This window comes from Podarcis pityusensis (genome assembly GCF_964106645.2).
Source record: "Podarcis pityusensis genome assembly, chromosome: 2".
NCBI lineage: Eukaryota > Metazoa > Chordata > Lepidosauria > Squamata > Lacertidae > Podarcis > Podarcis pityusensis.
Genome location: NC_138029.1, coordinates 50,552,669 through 50,568,789, shown reverse-complemented (window position 1 = coordinate 50,568,789; position 16,121 = coordinate 50,552,669).

Genomic DNA, 16,121 nt, shown 5'->3' with positions numbered 1-16,121 from the left:
CCAAATCATCTGCAAAAGCTTTCAATTTGTATTGTTTCACTCCGACCTGTATTCCTTGCACCAACCGGTCCTCCCTAATCAAATTCAGAAACACCTCCAGGACTGAAATGAACAACAGAGGGGACAGAGGACACCCCTGTCGTGTCCCTTTTTCAATTTTGAACTCTTCTGTCACCACATTGTTCACTATCAGTTTGGCCTTTTGCTCTGAATAGATTGCTTCTATACTATTTTGAAACGCCCGTCCCACTCCCATCCCTTCCAAATTTTTCTTCATGAACTTCCAAGAAATATTGTCAAAGGCCTTCTCTGCATCTATAAAAATTAAAACTGCTTTCGTGTTGATATTGGCCTGCAATAATTCCAAAATGTCAATAATATTCCTGGTATTATCAAACAAGTGTCTACCTGGGAGAAAGCCTGCCTGGTCTTTATGAATTACTTCATTTAACACTTTTTAAAGTCTGTTTGCCAAAATGTCAGCAAAAATTTTATAATCCACATTAAGGAGTGAGATGGGACGGTAGTTCTTAAGTTGGGTCTTATCAGATTCCAATTTGGGTATCAATGTGATGAAAGCTTCTTTCCACGATTCTGGTGTCTTTTTCCCCTCCATGATCTGGTTACATACCTCCATTAATGGTTGAATCAGAAAGTCTTTTAATATCTTATAATACTTGGAGGTAAGTCCATCTGGGCCTGGAGATTTACCTAGTTGCATATTCTGAATGGCACCCTCAATTTCCTGTTGTGTTATTCTGTAATTCAGGATTGTTCTCTTCTCTTGAGATAGTTTTTGTAATCCATTAATTTTTAGATATTGGTCTATCTCAGTCTCTTCCTGAGGCCCTTGCGTGAACAGTTTTTTGAAATATCTCTGGAAACACTTTCTAATTTCTTCTGGTTTCTGAATATTTCTCCCTTCCACCTCCAGATTGGTAACAAAGTTCAATTTTTGTCTCTTTTTCAACTGCCATGCTAGCAGCTTTCCACATTTATTCGCCGATTCGAATGATCTTTGTTTCATTTGTTTAATTTTCCATTTAACTTCTTGATTTATCAATTTCGCATATTGTGCTTGATGGAATTTAATTTCTCTTAAAACTTCTTTTGATTTTGGTTTTAGTCTCAATTTTTTCTCTCCGTCTCTTATCTTCTCTAGTATCTTATCCTTTTTTCCATTCCAGAGTTTTTTCTTAATCGTATTCTGTTGTATCAGAAACCCTCTCATAACCGCTTTGCTTGCGTCCCAGATTATTCTCTTTTCCACCGAAGTGTTCAAATTTATTTCAAAGTAGTCTTTCAAAGTTTTTTGGGCCTTCTTCACAGTCTCCTGATCTCTTAACAGGGTGTCATTCATTTTCCATCTGAAGGAACCGACTGGAGTAAGTCTCAATTCCATTTTCAGAGTGTTATGGTCGGAGCAGGTTTTTGGGCAGATTTCCACTTTTTTAGTCTTAGGTGCCAGCCCTCTAGTTTGGTCGATTCTTGTCCATGACATATTGTCCATATTTGGTCGATTCTTGTCCATGACAAGTGGGCCTCAGAGAAAAATGTTCCTTCTTTACCTAGGGGGTTCTTTGTCCTCCAAATGTCAATCAAGTCCATACTGTCTGTTAGTTCAAAAAAGGTTTTAGGTAGTCTGCCATCTTTAGTTAAATTTTGGCTTTGTGACTTGTCCATGTAGGTGGAGACCACCCCATTCATATCTCCCATCATGATGATGTTGGTATAGTCTAAATAGTCCAGCATTGTCTCATGTAGCTTCTTGTAAAATTCCGATTTCCCCTCATTTGGTGCATAGATTCCTACTATCAGTTCTTATCCATACTTTGGTTTTAATGCTGCTTAAGCCCGCTTCCAGTCGTAGGGCGGCGTTTGGGATGCATTTAGGTGTTTGCAGGAGTGATCTAAGGAAACCTGATTGTATCTTCTCATATGGGTCTAGATTAGAGAGGGAGACGAGTGGTGCGCCATATAGGATTTGTGCTGTTGGTTTTGCAACAAATAGTTTAATTGTAGCAGGAATGAAATTTCCTCCCGTTGTACGATGGAATCTTAGGATTGCTGTTGTACTTTTTTGTGCTGTAAAGGAGCTGTAGTTTATGTGGGCAGTCTTCTTCCTTGATGCTTGGAATATCACTCCTAGATATTTAAAGCATGTCACTTGTTCAATCTCCTGATTGTCTAAATTCCATCTGTATATTTTCCTTTTGTTAGAGAAAACCATGATTTTTGTTTTTTGGTAGTTCACTGCTAGTTTCTCTTCTCTACAATATTGGGATAAGCTGTTAAGAGCTCTTTTAAGGCCCATCTGAGTCTGGGACAATATAACCGCATCGTCTGCATAGAGTAGGATAGGCAGTTTTTTGTCTGCTAATTTTGGGGTGTGTGTATCCGCTCCTTGTAGGTGGTCTATTAGGGAGTTTATATAGATGTTGAACAAAAAGGGGGCCAAAATGCATCCTTGTTTAACTCCCTTTGTTGTTCTAATGAAATTAGAGAGTTGACCTTCTTGGCTGCATCTTATACGAAGTCGTGTGTTGTTGTACAGTTTGTATATTAGTAGCAGCAGACGTCGGTCTATGGATGATTTGTTGAGTTTGTCCCAGAGTCGAGTTCTTGGGATGGAGTCAAAGGCTGCTTTAAAATCTACAAATGCTGCGAATAGGTGTGATTGTGGTGCGACGTGTATTTCTCAGCTAAGTGCTGTAAGATCAGGCAGTGATCCATTGTGGATCTCCCTTGTCTAAATCCTGCCTGTGCATCATCAAGAAACTTCGCTCTTTCTATCCATTTGCACAGTTTCTCGCTGAGGTGTTTAGCGTATAATTTACTTATTATATTCAGGAGGCTTATAGGTCTATAGTTGGAGGGATCGTCCCTCGAGCCTTTTTTGTAAATGGGAATAATGATGGAAGTCCCCCAGTCGTATGGGATCTGTGCAGTTCTATCTATATATGTGAACAGAGAGGCTAGCAAGGGGGCCCACCAGTTCGCATTGGTTTTAAATAGTTCCGCTGGTATACAGTCACTTCCGGGGGCTTTCCCGTTCTTTAGTTGGTCAATCAGCAGATGGGTCTCTGTTAATGAGACTGCTGGCCATGGCTGTATCTGATCATCCGGTATGTCAAATGCATAGGACTCATCACTAGATTCCTTGTAAAGATTATGGAAGTGCGTTTCCCAGGCTTTCATTGATATGCAGCAGGATAGTTGTGATAGGCCCCTATCCGGCTGTACAGCTACGATTCTCCAGAATAATGGTGGGTTGCTTGATTTGGAGGCCTCTATCAGTTGCTGCCATAATAACTTCATTGCGTATCTTTTCTTTTGTGTCAGAAGTTTTTTGTAACTTCTTTTGGCTTCAAGCATCTTTTGTCTGTTATCCTCTGTTGGATTATCCTTATGGCAGATGAAGGAGTGGATCAATGATTTCTTGGAGGTTATACACTCATGATCGAACCACTCCCTGGAAGTTTTCCGATGGTGGGGAGACTTGGAATTCGGTTTTACAACAAACTCTTGAATTTTTTGTATAAGCATTTCATATGTTGTCATCATGTTCGGGGCGCTCTCCTCTGTTTCTAAGCACCCTTCCATAATTGCTTTTGAGAGACGGTGGCTCTGCTCAGTTTTGTACCAGTTAGATATCCGCTCACTCACTTGTCCGTTCCATCTGATTTTCTTGAGGCCTGTTCCGGGTGTTAGATCTGGTTGATATCTGTGTTGTGGTTTGGGCAGATCAAAGGGTAAATCACACACGAGGGATAAAGGTAGATGATCACTTTCAGCTCTTGATGTAATGGTGAATTTTGATATCCTAGGGATCAGGTCCTGGGAAACAATGCAATAATCTATCGTTGACAGTTTGTGTCCTGACCAATATGTGTATTGACCAGGATAATCTCCTTGTATAGCCCCATTCAGTAAGTGTAGATTCTGTCTGTAGGCCATGTGTGCTAAATGTAGTCCTCCAATGTTGCATGTCTTATCGTAGGATGATCTTATCATTAGGGGTGGGATAGTTTCCATTTCTGGAGGCCTTTGGTGAAAATGTGCATATAGGGCGTTGTCGTTAGGGCCCACTCTTGCGTTTAGGTCACCAGCTAGTAATATCATGGCTGACGGGTGTTGTCTCCTCCATTGCACCACGTGGGCTTCCACTTCTTTCCATAGTTGTTCTACTTGTGCCTGCCGACGACATGTAGGTAAGTATAAGTTTATGCATAGCAGTTTGCTTTGTCCGAAGTCTAAAACTGCTGCTACAGACCATTCATCGTTGGAGGGTAATTGGATAATATTAGCTTGTATCTGCGTTGAGAACAGTAAGGCTAAGCCTCCTTTGGGTCTGCCCCCTCTTTGACTAGGTGTTGCTCTTTTAATACACGAGTGGTAATTATCCAGGTAGAGCTCGTCTATCGACCAGGTTTCCTGGATGAACAGGATGTCAAATTTAGTGAGGAAGTCCATTAGATTGGGATCTTTGCTTTTAGCTCCCCACCCTGCGATGTTCCACGTACAGGTGGTCAGCTTGTGATTTTTGGTTGTCAGACATCTCAAGGGACAATCAAACTTAGGTTTATAGCCAATTTGGGATTTATCATTCATTATGTCCGTTTTTGGGTGTGTAGTGGGGCATTTTGCCACGGTGTGATCTTGGACACATTTTAGTGTCCCGGAGGAGCGTTCTTTCCCCGTGACCTTATTTCAGTCCGTGTGAATGGTGTCTAGGACTCCTAGGTTGTCCACAAAGATTGAACCGTTCTTGCCTGGTGGTACCACTATTTCAGCTTGATGTGTTATTGTTTTCTTTGTTATAGGTGGTTCCGTAGGTCCGAGTTCCTCTGGCGATAGGAATAGCCTTAGTATCCACTCACTGTTGGATAAAGGTTTTGTGGTATAGGTTGCATAGTTAAATTCCCTGGTGACGGGTGTGGCTATGAGTGTAATAGATTTCCTTATGGATGCTAATCTTTCAATTAGTGCGTCCTGAGCTTTATGTATTTGTTCAATAGTTGCTATGAAGCGGTTTTCCTTCTCTATGTTGGAGCTTTCATCTGGTACGTAGTTTGGGGATAGGGTTTTTGGTCTTTTAGCCAGCTGGTTTGGGGCTTTGTCTGCCTCTAGTTGAAGCATCTTACAGTTCTCGTCCGTTATAGGCATTGTCGGCTTTATTTTTATCTTATCAGTCTTGATTGTTTCGATGAGAGGAGTGGGAGTACCGGACACTTCGAATAGGCGGGTCACCTGCAATCCAACCCTTTGTAGCTTGTCCTTATTGTCTGAAACTAGTTTGGTTGTGTGCCAGTCTCTGAATGTTACCACAACTCTGTTTAGGTCCTTGTCTGATGGCAGAAATTTAACATTAATGATGTTTTCTGCTGGGACGAACCCTCTAACGGCTAATTCAATTTTCTTGGGAATATAAATTCTCTGTTGTGCTGGAGAAAGGAGATCTTTGTGCATGTATACAGGTAGGATGATGAGTTTTTGTTTATTTAGAATTAGATTTCTGCGAGAGTATGTTGTTTTAGGAGTAGTTTCTTGCTTAGGGATCGGGTTTTCTCTTGATTTTCCCGCAGTTCCATTCGGGAGCGCTAGTTGCTCTGTTGAATTATGAAGCCTAGCCTTATGGAGTTCCTCTGTTGAATTGAAAAGCCCAGCCTTATGGAGGTTTTTATTTGGGCTTGGGCTTGGGCTTTTATCAAGGGGTGGCAGGACTGGGTTAGCTGGGTTCGTTGGATTTGAATTTTCTAATAGCTTAAATAGTCTTGTGAGGTTCATTTTCTTTGTTCGAGATGGGAGCTTTGTCTTCCTTCCCATTTTTACGTTCTTGGGCTTCTTCTCTTTATTCCTGGGGCACTTCCCCTTTAAGAGGGGTTTCTTAGGGTCAATTAAGTTTCTCTTCTGGTTTGCTTTGATCCTAGATGTTTTCCTTTTTCCACATTATGTCGGGTTTTATTTTCCTTACTGGTGTTATCGTTTGGTGTGCTAGAGAGAATTTTATATGAATGCAAGTTGTCTATTCTCCTAGTTATTTCAGTCAAAGTGGTAAGTAGGCCCAAGCATTCTGAGAGGAAGTCTTTGATGTGTCCCAGTTCTCTGCCTATCTGCAACTTCTGTTCATTTAACAGATCATTATATAGCCCTGTTAGTATGTAGGGGAGGCATTCCAAGTCCAGATATTGGGCTCTTGTGTCCTCCGGGTCCCCATTCGTCACAGTGTGAAACCCCGTCTTCTCCCCGGGCCCTGGTCCCTGGGAGGGCTCATCTGTCTTAATTACTGGGTTTTCCTCTTGTGACTCTTGTTCCTGCTCCAGCCCCGGTTGATTCACTGAGGTTTCATCTTCTATGGCAACTTGTTTTATTTTCGTTGCCAGATTGACTCCCACCCCTTCTTCGTTTGTTTCCATTAGCTCCCCGTACCTGGTGCGGTCTATGGACCATTCGTGGGGGTGTCGTTTGTCAGCATTATTTATTTTGTCTGTTTTCGGTTTAAAATATTGTGAGATTTTCACCTGCCTTCCTCTTGTAGAGGGTTCAGCCGCTTTAATGAGGGGAATTCCCAGCTCTTTATAGCTCTGTCTTGTGAACACCATTCTCTAGGTTGAAAGCTTCCCTTATTGGGCACTTTATTGTAGAAATAAAGGTAGAGGTAAAGTTTGGAAAACCAGTGTCCAGGCTGTTGGATCAGGGAGCCTCCCTACCTTTCCCTCTTTAAGCCTTAACTTGGGGCGGGAGGGTATTCATGGGGGAGTTCTTGGACTTATCTTATCGAGGTTAGGCTCAATGGAGTTCAGCGGTTTCCTCTGCTTCTTTGGTTGTATTTCAAGCCATTCCGTCATCCGGGAGCTCCAAGGTTGTAAGTCAGTGTAGCAGTATCAGTAAACAGTGCGACGATAAAACAATAAAAGAATAAAAAAATAAAAAAATAAACTAATTAAAACGAGGCGACAAGACAGACAGCCAACAGTCTTTAAGGTCCTCAAGGTGCAGTTTTGGGGTCTTGAAGAGGCTAAAACTAATAAAAACACTTAGTTGAAATCGGAGGCTCTAATTAGGCTGCTACCTCCGTCGCCATCTTGGCCTCCCTCCGTCCCACTGATCATGACGAGACTAGATTGCTGCTGTGCGGTCCTGTTTTTTAAATAAATGTTTTCCTTTTCAGATAATACAGAGCATGGTGAAATCACAATAAATAAAACCTCCCCTTTTCTTTTTATGCTTTGCCTTTGTTGTTGTTTAGTCGTTTAGTCGTGTCCGACTCTTCGTGACCCCATGGACCAGAGCATGCCAGGCACTCCTGTCCTCCACCGCCTCCCACAGCTTGGTCAAACTCATGCTGGTTGCCTCGAGAACACTGTCCAACCATCTCGTCCTCTGTCGTCTCCTTCTCCTTGTGCCCTCAATCTTTCCCAACATCTTCTCCAGGTAGTCTTCTCTTCTCATAAGGTGGCCAAAGTATTGGAGCCTCAGCTTCACGATCTGTCCTTCCAGTGAGCACTCAGGGCTGATTTCCTTAAGAATGGATAGGTTTGATCTTCTTGCAGTCCATGGGACTCTCAAGAGTCTCCTCCAGCACCATAATTCAAAAGCATCAATTCTTTGGCGATCAGCCTTCTTTATGGTCCAGCTCTCACTTCCATACATCACTACTGGGAAAACCATAGCTTTAACTATACGGACCTTTGTTGGCAAGGTGATGTCTCTGCTTTTTAAGATGCTGTCTAGGTTTTTCATTGCTTTTCTCCCAAGAAGCAGGCGTCTTTTAATTTTGTGGCTGCTGTCACCATCTGCAGTGATCATGGAGCCCAAGAAAGTAAAATCTCTCACTGCCTCCATTTCTTCCCCTTCTATTTGCCAGGAGGTGATGGGACCAGTGGCCATGTTCTTCGTTTTTTTGATGTTGAGCTTCAAACCATATTTTGTGCTCTCCTCTTTCACCCTCATTAAAAGGTTCTTTAATTCCTCCTCACTTTCTGCCATCAAGGTTGTGTCATCTGCATATCTGAGGTTGTTGATATTTCTTCCCACGATCTTAATTCCAGCTTGGGATTCATCCAGCCCATCCTTTCATGTGTGTAGTCCTTCATTAATGTACTCAAACCTGGTTTGTTGCAGGAGTTAATTGCCTCCTTTGTTCGGTTCTCTTCAGTGTTTGCAAAGTCACATTCCATTGCTTTGAGATCATTCCTTCTGCTGTTCACCATCTTGTGGCTATAGCTATAAAAAACTCCAGACAAGATGTCCAATCTCTTGGGTTCTTCCTCAGCACTCAGTTACAAAAAACAAAGCCTTTTCACAAATGCAAGCTCTTGCCAGCTTTAATTAGCAGACATTCTTCTTCTTACTTTGAATTGCTCCCTCACATTCCTGGTCTAGTCCAAATATAATTTTAATAAAGTCCATTCAACCTCGGTCAAAGGGGAGGGCATAATAAAATATTGTTAAATCCTTTGTTGAGGATAAATCAAATGCCTCCCCCTCTCTTTTCCTCAGTGCCAAACAGAATAACATAGCTACGACTACACATGCCTCATTCATTTTGTGGGTGGGGGGGTCCAAGAAAGAAAAAGACTATTTGGAAACCATAAGCAGACAGTGTCTTGTCCTCCCGCTTCCTTCCTGGCTGTTGTAAGGGGTTTCAAGCTTCTTAAAAATCATTCAAATACCTTCAATGACCAAAGCCAGTCCTTTCGGCAACTGATTGATTGCACCCCGTTATCATGCGCCGTTTCAGGAGCACCTCATAATTAACGCCAATATTCTGAATGAGTGAGGAACCGACCACAAATCATGCCAGAGACAGAGGTTTGTCCATGGCAGGGACACATTTTCTGCACCCATTCTGCCTTTCAAGTTGGTAGATACGGGCTTAAGCGACACCGCAGGATGCAGTGAACTCCCCTAAACCCACTGAGGAGTATTGCCAGGAAATTTACCTAATAAATCCTGGTTTTCCCCTGCCTGAATAACTCCACTGCCCCGGAGGGCAGTAGAGCTCAACCACCATAAATCATGACGTCAGCCGGAAACCTGCTACCAACATGCTTCTATGCCTGTCAAGTAAGCCTCTACACTTGACTGAATCTTTATGGCGTCCATGAGTATTTACTCCTACTGTGTGTACCTCAACCCCAAGGAAGGAGTTGCGTTGAGATGTAACTCTGCTGAGTACGGATACTAGCACACACATGAAGCGAAAGTGATGACGGACCCAATCCTTCTAAATCACCCATCAGAGGTTGATGGATTGATCCAACAGTGAAATGAACTTAAGACTGGAAAAATGAGAAAGTAGGGGAAACTGAAGTTGACAGATTAGTCCACCCATAGTTGTGGGGAGGAGGAGCAGGCACCTGAAGTTATTTGGCAGAGCGAGACTTCTGCTATCCATTATTGTAGGCACAGAAGGCTTAATGGAAAAAGCAAGTTACTTTAGTAAACCCAGAGATGACAATGGGAAAACAAGGAATGCTGAAGTTCAGTAGCTTTTATTCATCTTTTCCTCCCACCGTTCTCTCAACTCTGACCTCTTTAAAGTACTTTGTGTAACAATTCTGGAAGCCAGCTGTTCTGTGCAGAGTCAAACTTCAGAAAGCATTTTCCATCATTGTGGGATGGCTTCGTAGAGCAGAATAAAGGGAAGCAAGTTTGGACTACTTCCTTTTGGCATGCTCTGCAGCACCATTTTTCTTTCCCCTCCTGGCTGGATTTGTGAAACACTGTTTATTGTCATTTGTCTCCCAGCCCTTATCTGGGAGGATGATTTAAACTTGGTGGACCACAAAACCCTTGCTCATAGTGCCCCTGCCCCTGGTGATCCTCATTCTAGCTGCTTGATTGCAGCAGCTGTTGGCAAGGGGGTATGTGTGTTAGCATTTTTTGTTGGTGCAGGAAGGAAAACACTTGGATTTTCCACAGCTCATCGTATGTGTCAAGCTTTTGATCTGTTTTTGAGTCGGAGCTTCAGGTGGCATTTAAATCAAGGTCTTAATCTAATGAATTAAGTAGAAGGAGTAGAATCAAGACAAATATGTCTTCCTTCCTTTAATACCTTTGTTAAGCCACAAACAAAATTATATCTGCCAATGGAGAACACTGCTGCAGCAAACATGCCACATGAGAAAAGAACTCCTGAAAAACCAGTGAAAAACCGTTTCTTCAGTCTTTAGAAAGAACCTGAACCAAGTCCACAAGATTAACATTGGCCTTTCTCCCATTCGTAAAATGCACTTACTTTAAAGATCCCTTGCAACAGAGAACTCGTCACAACTTATAATTGACACTACCGCTTAAATTATAGATTTAACCATGGATACGTGAGAATGAAAGCTTCAGCTTTAATTTAATCTCCTAGCTTCCAGTTACCCACAACTGCACCACAAACCACATACCTGAGAGCGCAACAATTCCAGTGGCGTTGGCAGAGGACGAGAAAAGGGGACTGAAGCTATGGCGCTGGTGAAAAATGTGGAACGTGTACTGTGGCTGAGCAATTTCTCCCTCTTTTGTTTCTGAAATGCCTTTTCTACCCGCCCATATCCGGAGGAAGGGGTTGGGTCTGCTTTTGGCTGGCATTCAAGGAATGTTGCTCCAGCCATTAATGAATTTTTTTTTAATTCATATGATGTGTCGAGAATTTTCTGTATGGGTGTACTGGTAAAGAATCTGCTGAGCAATTATGTACTGATCATGTATAAGTTTTGTCATTGGTATTGATGTAAATCTCTGGAATGTATTTTGTATAGCTAACTATTTAGTTCTATCCCCAGTATATTTTATCTTACTGCTATGACTAGTGGCTAATGCAAATGTAGTTTCCACCTGTCTATGTACTGATTAGATTTACTCTTGGATGCAAGAAAGACAGTCCAAAATATTCTCAATTAGGACACTATCCCCATATTGCAGATAGTACCCCCAAGGCCTCTTGGCTCATAATTGGCAATGCAAAATTTGGAGAAGTGCAACTTTCAAAGCATGGGCTTTGTTTCAGTTCACGTATTGTTTTGGAAGGTGCAGATTAGGTTATAAATGCAAACTGAATCAGAATACTTACCTATCTCAACTCATAATAGCAAGCTATGCTGACATAAATGGAAGGCACACAGAAGTGATGCTTGGAAGTTGTTCTCTCTAGTTTTGGGTAACACTGGATCAAGGAGGCTGCCCTTCCAAATGAATATTGTCATCAGGAGGCTGGTAGTAAGGAATATATTCTGTGAGAAAATCTACCAGAACAGAGCTTCGGAGATTTTTTTAGCGGCAATGCCTAAAGTAGCCACACTGTGGTGCCCAAAGCAAAGGAAATCCTGGGATCTTCGTAAATCCAGAAGTGAAAACCTGCAACTCTCTAAGACTTGGATACAGAATAGAGCTGTGTCCTGGCCAGTTTAAAACTGTATTGCCATTTCCCCTGCTAGGTGGCCTTTTGGGTAGGTGCTCAGTTCCAGTGCTAAGAAGTGGGCTGTGTTGAATGTACATGTGCACATTACAAATGCCTGATGTGTGTCCCCCACTGCACCCCTGGACTAGATGACCCTTAGAGTCCCTTCCAGCTCTAAAATTCTATGATTTGTTAAGACAAAGCATGGTATCCTTCTAAGCTGCCTTGCAGGGATCAGGATGGTGGGTACTATACATAAGTGGACTCGGTTGTGCTTCATGGGCAGGTTCCAGAAGATACTGCAAGAGGATTGTTGTGCTTCTCTATACAGTCATACCTCAGGTTACAGATGTTTCGGGTTGCGCACCGCGCCAAACCCGGAAGTACTGGAACGGGTTACTTCCAGGTTTCGGCGCTTGCACATGCGCAGAAGTGCCAAATCGCAACCAGCGCATGTGCAGACGTGGCGCTGCGGGTTGCAGACGTGCTTCCCGCACTGATCACGTTCACAACCCAAGCGTCCACTGTAGTCTGTAGTTTATGATGTGTGGTGCCACAGGGTCTCAACCCATACTTTTTAACATCTATCTGAAATCTCTAGGTGGATTGGATTGGATTTGGAATGAAATTTTGTCTCTCACTTTCATCAGATACCAGGAGCTCTGTAAAGGTTCTGTGTGAAAGGGAGGGAGAGTGGGGGTGAGTGTGCTAAGCTTCACTTCCGCCATAATTCCTGGTGCCCTTCAACTCACGAATGATGAAGGCATGAAGTGCAGAGCTTCCTGTATGCATGGAGGCTCACTGTGTGATTTGTAAACTTGATTATGCAGGGTGTGAGTAGAGGAAAATCCTTGTTTCGCATCTTCATTCCCCATGATTTGTTGGTTTTTGTGTGGTGGAGCTGTGTGTGCTAATCCCTCCTTCCCCTATTTGCATGTAGGTTTTATTATTGGAATGCTGGCATAGAGCTAGTAAGGCAGAAGACACCTTGAACTGTTATCATAAATGGCGAGGGACAGAATGCAGGCAAGGAAGACAACAACTAATTCAGCTAAAATTGAAGTAATGAGTTTTTGGGAGGGATAACAAAGGATTAAGCATACAGCCTGGATTGGGTAGGGCTGAACTCCCTCTTTAGATACAGGGTGCGCAATTTTGGGTGCTTCATCTGTCATTACCTACAGTCGCTTAGGTGGCAGCTATGGCTAAAGCTATGTCCACACTCCCATTTACTGTGCACTCATTGAATTTCCAGTGATGGGTTTATAATCCATGTTTATATGAGGTAATCCAAAATGCATGGGAATCCCATATTTTTCTCTAAAATTGTACTGTTCGATGCATTGTTTCTTAAAATAGCTTCACATCAACCAGAGTCCTTAAGTCATTTCAAATTCACACCTCCCCTGCCCCCCATAGCTGTTCACATCAGCAGGTGTTCACTAGTGTCAGATTTGTTTCGGTTTGTGTACACACCAAGGGGGCACTGATGGGGTGGGGATGTCTTTACCATATGCAAAGGCGTTCTCACGTTGGATAGAGATAAATTAGAAATATCTGGTGTCCTTTCATCTCATAGGCCATGAAGATGAGCCCACTTCTAATAGAAGAAGATTAGTATTCTACTGATCATTTTCTCTGTTGTATGTGGAAGACCCTTGCTTTTATACAGCCGCCTGAAAAGTGATGCTTTGGGAGTCAAGATACTGAAAGGTATTACTCAGGATAACAAAAGAAGCTGGGTGCTTCAGTAACAGCAATGCCACAAAAGGCGGAATGAAATTTCTAAGGGATGTAGTGAGCACTTAGGTGCCTGAAGAGAATAATAAGGCAGCAATTCAAAAGTGAGGAAGGGACCGAGCAGCAGGTACCCCACCAAATCTGTAGCCCCATCAGCTGCTCTTGGCCAGGGCAGAAGGTTTGTAGGCAGTTAATTCTTATTATTTGCTGCACCAGCTCTCAACTAGCATAGCAGAGGGGTCTGGAATGGGCCCCTCACCAGGAAATGAACTGGCATTAGATCTGGCAGATCCATTGCTGAGCCTGCTCCAGCCTTGTGCTTGCTGGCTGCTACTGGCGGGAATGCTGCCATGGTAGTGTGTACCCTGTTGCACTTTCAGTAGGTGTAGTGGAAGGCTCCATGGAGCTGGATTCTCCCTTCTCCTCACGACCAGCAGTTAAGATTCCTCTGCCTGGAAGCAATCATGAGCACATTTAACCATGAAATAATTCCTGCTGAACACTTTTAACACTTGCTTTGGAGCAAACATGCATAGGGTACTACTCCTCTCTTATGGAATCATGTAGTCAAGACACCAGCCTACTTGGCCTTACCGGCTTTCCACTGCATTAAATTCTGTGGGTCATTCTTTCTTAACCCTGCAGTGTCATCCTTGCCCAGTGAGCATCTGAGTAGTCCCAGTTTCCCAGAAGAGATTGCTGTGGTCTTGCCCCCATTTTTCAAGCGAAGTCAGGCCTGATTAGCCACAAAAATAGACATGTGCATCACCTTATGTACATATTATATTTTTTATTATTAAAACCAAAATCTTTGAAAATGTTCAACAAAATATTATACAAATTGCTGTTTGATCATAATATTTGTGAAAGTGAAGCTATGCATTGCTGCTTCAACAGAATGGCTTTACTTACCATGAAATTTTGTTAATTTTCTGATGTGCTTAAAAGCTATGGAAGGAAAAAGCTGTAACACCACTGCACTCTTATGAATCACATTTCTTATGTCAACAAGTTAGAGATGGTTTTTGTTTGTTTGTTTGTAGCATGACAAACTTTCAGGGATGCCATTAATCTGTCATTCCAACTGAACATTTAGTAAATCACCTGTGAAATCTTACAATCAGCATTATTCAGGGTTACTCATGGGATTGCAATGAGTAACAGGAAAACTTAACATCAACAGTAGCAGATACATTGATTTATTTTTATTTTTTGCATCATCATCATTGTACTTTCTGGTTTTTTAATGAACTGCTGCCTTAAATGCATATAAACAACATTTGAAAAAAGGTACTTCTGACACAATTGTAATGACTCTTAGCTATTGGTCAGACAAACATTTTGGACATTGCTGAAACAACTACAGTTATGAGCAGATTTGTACAGTGGAGAACATTGACATTTTAAAACTTAGAAACCTAGCCCAAGAACTACATTCTACATAATGCTGGTAAAATTCAGGATGATGCAAAACCAATTTATCACAGTATTTTCTCTTATTATCAAGTCATTGCCATGAATATTGCAATTATGAAAAATGATCAGGCTATTGAGCTCCAGAATGTTTGCAAAGATTGGGATGATCCAGACCAAGTTAAGCTTTTTTAAAGCACTTTTGAACATGGAGTTCAGTAATAGTTTTAAGCCGATGCCTGGCTTTTTCTCCTCTGGTGTACTGCATACCTTTGGCTGATTTGCACTCATTCCCATGAGCCCATTTCCTGATAATAAATGGCATTACCACGAATGATACTTTTTTCTGTTTTCTTTACTTAATAGTCAGGCTGCATGCTCTATTCACAGGTTCAGTCCATGGATGAGACCTTCTTCAACACAATAAAAGGGTTCAGATGAAAAACAAGCCAACAAACAAGACTGGATTATTAAGGACCCTGGCATCATCACAGTTAAGTGATAGTAACAAGGGAGAGAATGGCTTCAGTCTCTTTTTACAGTATACCTTAAAATAAAATAAAAAGTAAAAATGCAACATGGTAAGTTCCTGCTACCATGGCCACTAGTAACCTTAATTGCAATGGGAGACATTTACTCCATTTGAACCATCAATTTTGTCCCATAAAAGTCTACTGGAGTCACTGAGTTTTTATCACTGATGTCAAGAGGAGCAGGAGCAGAACCACTGTGCTATTGGGTGGCCATGCCACATGTAACCTCTATCCACGGCAGCTCCCTTTGACTTGCAAGAGCTTCCTTGTGGCATAACACGTTGAACAAGCTAACAAAATTGAGCAAATTAACTTAATTGGCAAAATACTGTATTTGGCGTTGGGTTGGGTTAGTTTTTAGCCAGGAGAAACACTGTGGTAGTGCTAATAGACTGATCACTGCAGGGAAGGGAAAGGAAAGGACACCACAGCCTCATTCCTAGTGCTTGTGTCAAAGTTCAACATTGTCGTCATTTTTGCTGGATACACACATTAACTTGCATTTTATAGCATTAGTTCCAGTGCATGAAAAAGCATATGCACTAACGACTGCAATCCTGTGCGTACTCACCCCGGAGAATGTCCCACTGAACACAATGGGACTTAATTCTGAGCAGGGCCTGCTTACCCATAGGTGCTAGGGGTGAGGGGCACTTGGGCGCCGGGCTCTCAGGGGTGCCAGGCCTAGAGCCCGTGGCTGAGATTGGGAGTCCGGGATTGAAAAGCCAGGCCAGCCAACAGCCGCTGCTGAGTGGTGCAGAGCCCGTCAGAGTGCCACAGGCTTTTCTGCTGTGGGCACTGAGGCAGCTGGCCGGCTCTGCCCTCCTGGGTGCCTGGGATTGGTGGGCCGTCGAGAGGCCCGCCCAGCATATGTACGCTGCTCACACAAGGTGTGCAGCTTCCCTCCCAAGCGTCTGTGGGGATTGCTTTCCTCCCACAGCAGCATGGGAGAGTTGCGTGTCACCCAAAAAGCTCAACAACTCTGAGCTGCCCCCCTACAAAAAGCTCAACAACTTTGGCCTGCCCCCCCCCCCCAGGTTTTT